We start from the raw sequence: 7,276 nt of genomic DNA on the forward strand, positions 1-7,276 counted from the left end.
TGCATCCCCACTGGTGCCAGTGCACTCTCTGGACTCACTGCACTGCATCCCCAGTAGTGCCAGTGCACTTTCTGGAGTCACTGCACTGCATCCCTAGTGGTGCCAGTGCACTCTCTGGACTCACTGCACTGCATCCCCAGTGGTGCCAGTGCACTCTCTGGACTCACTGCACTGCATCACCAGTGGTGCCAGTGCACTCTCTGGACTCACTGCACTGCATCCCCACTGCTGCCAGTGCACTCTCTGGAGTCACTGCACTGCATCCCCACTGGTGCCAGTGAACTCTCTGGACTCACTGCACTCCATCCCCACTGGTGCCAGTGCGCTCTCTGGACTCACTGCACTGCATTCCCACTGGTGCCAGTGCACTCTCTGGAATCACTGCACTGCATCCCCTGTGGTGCCAGTGCACTCTCTGGACTTACTGCACTGCATCCCCAGTGGTGCCAGTGCACTCTCTGGACTCACTGCAGTGCATCCCCTGTGGTGCCAGTGCACTCTCTGGACTCACTGCACTGCATCCCCAGTGGTTCCAGTGCACTCTCTGGACTCACTGCACTGCATCCCCAGTGGTGCCAGTGCACTCTCTGGACTCACTGCACTGCATCCCCAGTGGTGCCAGTGCACTCTCTGGACTCACTGCAGTGCATTCCCACTGGTGCCAATGCACTCTCTGGACTCACTGCACTGCATCACCAGTGGTGCCAGTGCACTCTCTGGCTTCACTGTAGTGCATCCCCTGTGCTGCCATTGCACTCTCTGTACTCACTGCACTGCATCCCCAGTGGTGCCAGTGCACTCTCTGTACTCACTGCACTGCATCCCCAGTGGAGCCAGAGCACTCTCTGGACTCACTGCATTGCATCCCCAGTGGTGCCAGTGCACTCTCTGGACTCACTGCACTGCATCCCCAGTGGTGCCACTGCACTCTCTGGACTCACTGCACTGCATCCCCACTGGTGCCAGTGCACTCTCTGGACTAACTGCACTGCATCCCCTGTGGTGCCAGGGCACTCTCCGGACTCACTGCAGTGCATCCGCAGTCGTGCCAGTGCACTCTTTCGAGTCACTGCACTGCATCCCCAGTGGTGCCAGTGCACTCTCTGGACTCACTGCAGTGCATCCCCACTGGTGCCAGTGCACTCTCTGGACTCACTGCACTGCAACCCCACTGGTGCCAGTGCACTCTCTGGACTCACTACACTGCATCCCCACTGGTGCCAGTGCACTCTCTGGACTCACTGCAGTGCATCCCCGGTGGTGCCAGTGCACTCTCTGGACTCACTGCACTGCATCCCCACTGGTGCCAGTGCACTCTCTGGACTCACTGCACTGCATCCCCAGTAGTGCCAGTGCACTTTCTGGAGTCACTGCACTGCATCCCTAGTGGTGCCAGTGCACTCTCTGGACTCACTGCACTGCATCCCCAGTGGTGCCAGTGCACTCTCTGGACTCACTGCACTGCATCCCCAGTGGTGCCAGTGCACTCTCTGGACTCACTGCACTGCATCCCCACTACTGCCATTGCACTCTCTGGAGTCACTGCACTGCATCCCCACTGGTGCCAGTGAACTCTCTGGACTCACTGCACTCCATCCCCAGTGGTGCCAGTGCACTCTCTGGACTCACTGCACTGCATCCCCAGTGGTGCCAGTGCACTCTCTGGACTCACTGCACTGCATCCCCTGTGGTGCCAGTGCACTCTCTGGACTCACTGCAGTGCATCCCCAGTGGTGCCAGTGCACTCTCTGGACTCATTGCACTGCATCCCCAGTGGTGCCAGTGCACTCTCCGGACTCACTGCAGTACATTCCCAGTGGTACCAATGCACTCTCTGGACTCACTGCACTGCATCACCAGTGGTGCCAGTGCACTCTCTGGAATCACTGCAGTGCATCCCCTGTGCTGCCATTGCACTCTCTATACTCACTGCACTGCATCCCCACTGGTGCCAGTGCACTCTCTGTACTCACTGCACTGCATCCCCAGTGGAGCCAGAGCACTCTCTGGACTCACTGCATTGCATCCCCAGTGGTGCCAGTGCACTCTCTGGACTCACTGCACTGCATCCCCACTGGTGCCAGTGCACTCTCTGGACTCACTGCAGTGCATTCCCAGTGGTACCAATGCACTCTCTGGACTCACTGCACTGCATCACCAGTGGTGCCAGTGCACTCTCTGGAATCACTGCAGTGCATCCCCAGTGGTGCCAGTGCACTCTCTGGAATCACTGCAGTGCATCCCCTGTGCTGCCATTGCACTCTCTGTACTCACTGCACTGCATCCCCAGTGGTGCCAGTGCACTCTCTGTACTCACTGCACTGCATCCCCAGTGGAGCCAGAGCACTCTCTGGACTCACTGCAGTGCATCCCCAGTGGTGCCAGTGCACTCTCTGGAGTCACTGCACTGCATCCCCAGTGGCGCCAGTACACTCTCTGGAGACACTGCACTGCATCCCCAGTGGTGCCAGTGCACTCTCTGGACTCACTGCACTGCATTCCCACTGGTGCCAGTGCACTCTCTGGAGTCACTGCACTGCATCCCCACTGGTGCCAGTGAACTGCCTGGACTCACTGCACTGCATCCCCACTGGTGCCAGTGCACTCTGTGGACTCACTGCACTGCATCCCCAGTAGTGCCAGTGCACTTTCTGCAGTCACTGCACTGCCTCCCTAGTGGTGCCAGTGCACTCTCTGCACTCACTGCACTGCATCCCCACTGGTGCCAGTGCACTCTCTAGAGTCACTGCACTCCAACCCCACTGGTGCCAGTGCACTCTCTAGAGTCACTGCACTGATCCGAAGTGGTACCACTGCACTCTCTGGACTCACTGCACTGCATCCCCACTGGTGCCAGTGCACTCTCTGGACTCACTGCACGGCATTCCCACTGGTGGCAGTGCACTCTCTGGAGTCACTGCAGTGCATCCCCAGTGGTGCCAGTGCACTCTCTGGACTCACTGCACTGCATCCCCACTGGTGCCAGTGCACTATAAGGACTCACTGCACTGCATCCCCAGTGGTGCCAGTGCACTCTCTGGACTCACTGTACTGCATCCCCACTGGTGCCAGTGCACTATAAGGACTCACTGCACTGCATCCCCAGTGGTGCCAGTGCACTCTCTGGACTCACTGCACTGCATCCCCAGTGGTGCCAGTGCACTCTCTGCACTCACTGCACTGCATCCCCACTGGTGCCAGTGCACTCTCAGGACTCACTACACTGCATCCCCACTGGTGCCAGTGCACTCTCTAGAGTCACTGCACTCCAACCCCACTGGTGCCAGTGCACTCTCTAGAGTCACTGCACTGATCCGCAGTGGTGCCAGTGCACTCTCTGGACTCACTGCACTGCATCCCCACTGGTGCCAGTGCACTCTATGGAGTCACTGCACTGCATCCCCACTGCTGCCAGTGCACTCTCTGGACTCACTGCACTGCATCCCCAGTGGTGCCAGTGCACTCTCTGGACTCACTGCACTGCATCCCCACTGGTGCCAGTGCACTCTCTGGACTCAATGCACTACATCCCCACTGGTGCCAATGCACTCTCTGGACTCACTGCACTGCATCCCCACTGGTGCCAGTGCACTCTCTGGACTGACTGCACTGCATCCCCACTGGTGCCAGTGCAGTCTCTGTAGTCACTGCAGTGCATCCCCAGTGGTGCCAGTGCACTCTCTGGACTCACTGCACTGCATCCCCAGTGGTGCCAGTGCACTCTCTGTACTCACTGCACTGCATCCCCAGTGGAGCCAGAGCACTCTCTGGACTCACTGCATTGCATCCCCAGTGGTGCCAGTGCACTCTCTGGACTCACTGCACTGCATCCCCAGTGGTGCCAGTGCACTCTCTGGACTCACTGCACTGCATCCCCACTGGTGCCAGTGCACTCTCTGGACTAACTGCACTGCATCCCCTGTGGTGCCAGGGCACTCTCCGGACTCACTGCAGTGCATCCGCAGTCGTGCCAGTGCACTCTTTCGAGTCACTGCACTGCATCCCCAGTGGTGCCAGTGCACTCTCTGGACTCACTGCAGTGCATCCCCACTGGTGCCAGTGCACTCTCTGGACTCACTGCACTGCAACCCCACTGGTGCCAGTGCACTCTCTGGACTCACTACACTGCATCCCCACTGGTGCCAGTGCAGTCTCTGGACTCACTGCAGTGCATCCCCGGTGGTGCCAGTGCACTCTCTGGACTCACTGCACTGCATCCCCACTGGTGCCAGTGCACTCTCTGGACTCACTGCACTGCATCCCCAGTAGTGCCAGTGCACTTTCTGGAGTCACTGCACTGCATCCCTAGTGGTGCCAGTGCACTCTCTGGACTCACTGCACTGCATCCCCAGTGGTGCCAGTGCACTCTCTGGACTCACTGCACTGCATCCCCAGTGGTGCCAGTGCACTCTCTGGACTCACTGCACTGCATCCCCACTACTGCCATTGCACTCTCTGGAGTCACTGCACTGCATCCCCACTGGTGCCAGTGAACTCTCTGGACTCACTGCACTCCATCCCCAGTGGTGCCAGTGCACTCTCTGGACTCACTGCACTGCATCCCCAGTGGTGCCAGTGCACTCTCTGGACTCACTGCACTGCATCCCCTGTGGTGCCAGTGCACTCTCTGGACTCACTTCAGTGCATCCCCAGTGGTGCCAGTGCACTCTCTGGACTCACTGCAGTGCATCCCCAGTGGTGCCAGTGCACTCTCTGGACTCATTGCACTGCATCCCCAGTGGTGCCAGTGCACTCTCTGGACTCACTGCAGTACATTCCCAGTGGTACCAATGCACTCTCTGGACTCACTGCACTGCATCACCAGTGGTGCCAGTGCACTCTCTGGAATCACTGCAGTGCATCCCCTGTGCTGCCATTGCACTCTCTATACTCACTGCACTGCATCCCCACTGGTGCCAGTGCACTCTCTGTACTCACTGCACTGCATCCCCAGTGGAGCCAGAGCACTCTCTGGACTCACTGCATTGCATCCCCAGTGGTGCCAGTGCACTCTCTGGACTCACTGCACTGCATCCCCACTGGTGCCAGTGCACTCTCTGGACTCACTGCAGTGCATTCCCAGTGGTACCAATGCACTCTCTGGACTCACTGCACTGCATCACCAGTGGTGCCAGTGCACTCTCTGGAATCACTGCAGTGCATCCCCAGTGGTGCCAGTGCACTCTCTGGAATCACTGCAGTGCATCCCCTGTGCTGCCATTGCACTCTCTGGACTCACTGCACTGCATCCCCAGTGGTGCCAGTGCACTCTCTGTACTCACTGCACTGCATCCCCAGTGGAGCCAGAGCACTCTCTGGACTCACTGCAGTGCATCCCCAGTGGTGCCAGTGCACTCTCTGGAGTCACTGCACTGCATCCCCAGTGGCGCCAGTACACTCTCTGGAGACACTGCACTGCATCCCCACTGGTGCCAGTGCACTCTCTGGACTCACTGCACTGCATTCCCACTGGTGCCAGTGCACTCTCTGGAGTCACTGCACTGCATCCCCACTGGTGCCAGTGAACTGCCTGGACTCACTGCACTGCATCCCCACTGGTGCCAGTGCACTCTGTGGACTCACTGCACTGCATCCCCAGTAGTGCCAGTGCACTTTCTGCAGTCACTGCACTGCCTCCCTAGTGGTGCCAGTGCACTCTCTGCACTCACTGCACTGCATCCCCACTGGTGCCAGTGCACTCTCTAGAGTCACTGCACTCCAACCCCACTGGTGCCAGTGCACTCTCTAGAGTCACTGCACTGATCCGAAGTGGTACCACTGCACTCTCTGGACTCACTGCACTGCATCCCCACTGGTGCCAGTGCACTCTCTGGACTCACTGCACGGCATTCCCACTGGTGGCAGTGCACTCTCTGGAGTCACTGCAGTGCATCCCCAGTGGTGCCAGTGCACTCTCTGGACTCACTGCACTGCATCCCCACTGGTGCCAGTGCACTATAAGGACTCACTGCACTGCATCCCCAGTGGTGCCAGTGCACTCTCTGGACTCACTGCACTGCATCCCCACTGGTGCCAGTGCACTATAAGGACTCACTGCACTGCATCCCCAGTGGTGCCAGTGCACTCTCTGGACTCACTGCACTGCATCCCCACTGGTGCCAGTGCAGTCTCTGGACTCACTGCACTGCATCCCCACTGGTGCCAGTGCACTCTCAGGACTCACTACACTGCATCCCCACTGGTGCCAGTGCACTCTCTAGAGTCACTGCACTCCAACCCCACTGGTGCCAGTGCACTCTCTAGAGTCACTGCACTGATCCGCAGTGGTGCCAGTGCACTCTCTGGACTCACTGCACTGCATCCCCACTGGTGCCAGTGCACTCTCTGGAGTCACTGCACTGCATCCCCACTGGTGCCAGTGCACTCTCTGGACTCAATGCACTACATCCCCACTGGTGCCAATGCACTCTCTGGACTCACTGCACTGCATCCCCACTGGTGCCAGTGCACTCTCTGGACTGACTGCACTGCATCCCCACTGGTGCCAGTGCAGTCTCTGTAGTCACTGCAGTGCATCCCCAGTGGTGCCAGTGCACTCTCTGGACTCACTGCACTGCATCCCCACTGGTGCCAGTGCACTCTCTGGACTCACTGCACTGCATCCCCACTAGTGCCAGTGCACTTTCTGGAGTCACTGCACTGCATCCCTAGTGGTGCCAGTGCACTCTCTGGACTCACTGCACTGCATCCCCAGTGGTGCCAGTGCACTCTCTGGAGTCACTGCACTGCATCCCCAGTGGTGCCAGTGCACTCTCTGGACTCACTGCACTGCATCCCCATTGCTGCCAGTGCACTCTCTGGAGTCACTGCACTGCATCCCCACTGGTGCCAGTGAACTCTCTGGACTCACTGCACTCCATCCCCACTGGTGCCAGTGCACTCTCTGGACTCACTGCAGTGCATCCCCAGTGGTGCCAGTGCACTCTCTGGACTCACTGCACTGCATCCCCAGTGGTGCCAGTGCACTCTCTGGACTTACTGCACTGCATCCCCAGTGGTGCCAGTGCACTCTCTGGACTCACTGCAGTGCATCCCCTGTGGTGCCAGTGCACTCTCTGTACTCACTTCAGTGCATCCCCAGTGGTGCCAGTGCACTCTCTGGACTCACTGCAGTGCATCCCCAGTGGTGCCAGTGCACTCTCTGGACTCATTGCACTGCATCCCCAGTGGTGCCAGTGCACTCTCTGGACTCACTGCAGTGCATTCCCAGTGGTATCAATGCACTCTCTGGACTCACTGCACTGCATCACCAGTG

Source organism: Anser brachyrhynchus (genome assembly GCF_964034855.1).
Source record: "Anser brachyrhynchus genome assembly, contig: SCAFFOLD_62, whole genome shotgun sequence".
Lineage (NCBI taxonomy): Eukaryota > Metazoa > Chordata > Aves > Anseriformes > Anatidae > Anser > Anser brachyrhynchus.